Raw genomic sequence first — 1,684 nt, forward strand, 5'->3', positions numbered from 1 at the left:
GTGACGCCAGCGCGGCGACGGCCGCCGGCAGGGGCGTGCCTGTGCGGGGCCGTGCGCGCCGGGGCGGCGCCGCGGGCAGCGCGGGCTTGGTGGTGCGGCCGTGCGCGGCTCTCGGCCTCTGTGGGTCGCCCGCGGGCGCGGGCCTTTGTCGCGGGGCCGCTCCCTGTCCCTCGTGCTGGGGGCCCCCTGCCCTCTGCGGCCCAGAGCGAGGCGGTGGAGCAGGCCGCGGGGCACCCGCTGCGGGGCCGCCTGGAGCCCCGGCTGAGGCTCTCCCGGCGCCCGCCCAGCTCGCCGTCCAGGTGAGGGGCACGCGGCGGCGGCCGGTCCGGCGAGGAGGGCCCCCCCCCAGACCCTCCAGAGCCCTGCGGCGGAGCGGAGCCGGGGGGCCGGCCTGCGTGCGTCCGAGCTGCGGGTGCGCGCGGCTGTGCTGCCGGGCCGCGGGCGACTAGCGACCGACGTTCCCCCCGGGGGCTCCGGCTCCGGACGCGCCGCCTCCGCCCGCTCGCTCGCGACGCCCCGTGCTCAGTAAGGCGTGCACCGGCCCGGCACCGAGGCGTGCCGGGGTCCCCCAGAGCAGTGTGATCCCACAGTAGCGCGGCCCGGCTGCCTTCCTGGGGGCCTTGTCTTGGGTCCGCCCGTGCTGTCCCCCGTGTAGCATTTGTCTCTCTCTGCGGGGATCTCACACCACTTCGTCCACTCAGGTGCTCGCGGGCTTTCAGGTCGTTCCAGGTCTGGGGCCTGGGGCGAGGAGTGCTTTCCGGGCTGACGTTTCCGTTACCTTTGACCCTGGAACAGCCCCGGCTGGCGTCGCGAGCCTCTCTCAGCGGCGGGTTTCTGCTTCGGGGCTGTAAGTGTGCTTGCCTTGGGGTTTTCTTCCTAACCCTTTTTCTCCAGCTGATCCAGTGTCCGTGCCGCAGGTAGTACCTGCGACCCAGGGAATCTGCGCTCATCGGCGGGTGGGGCGGGTGAAGGTCCTGAGTGGGCTGTTGGCAGTAACGTTTCTGGGAGTCACACCTTACAATAAACAGATTTTCAGCTAAGCACGGGAGTGTTGGTGCTTCTGACGCCCGTGTCATACAAGGGGCGCCTGTCCTGCAAGGGGAGTTGCTGGGGCACATGGTAGTTCTCTGTTTGTTTTTGGAGGATCTTCTATACTCTTTCCCTGCCAACAGTGCACGAGGGTTCTTTTTCCTCCATCCATGCCAGAACTTGCTGTCTCATCTTTGACAAAGGCCATTCTAACATTGAGGTGGGGTCATAATTCACTGTGGTTTTAATACGCATGTCCCTAATGACTAGTGATACAAAACATCTTTTCATGTACGTGTTGGCCTTTCATATATATTTTTTGGAGAAATGTCTGTTTAGTCCTTTGCCCAATTTTTTAATTGGGTTATTGGTTTCGTGGCTGTTTGTTGAGTTGTACGAGTTCTTTATATGTTTTGGGTATTAACACCTTATCAGGCATATGGTTTGCAGTTTTTATCCCATTCCATAGATTGTCCTTTCACTTTATTTTGCTGTGCATAAGCTTTTTGGTGTGATATCCTCCCACTTACGTTTTATTTTGTTGCTTATGCTTTCAATGTCACAATCGAAAGTCATGAAGACCATGTCAGGGAGTTTTATTCCTGTTTTCCTCTGTGAGCTTCATGACTTCAGGTCTTACAGTTAAGTTGTTAAT

This window comes from Mustela erminea, chromosome 9, assembly GCF_009829155.1.
Source record: "Mustela erminea isolate mMusErm1 chromosome 9, mMusErm1.Pri, whole genome shotgun sequence".
In the NCBI taxonomy this organism is placed as follows: Eukaryota; Metazoa; Chordata; class Mammalia; order Carnivora; family Mustelidae; genus Mustela; species Mustela erminea.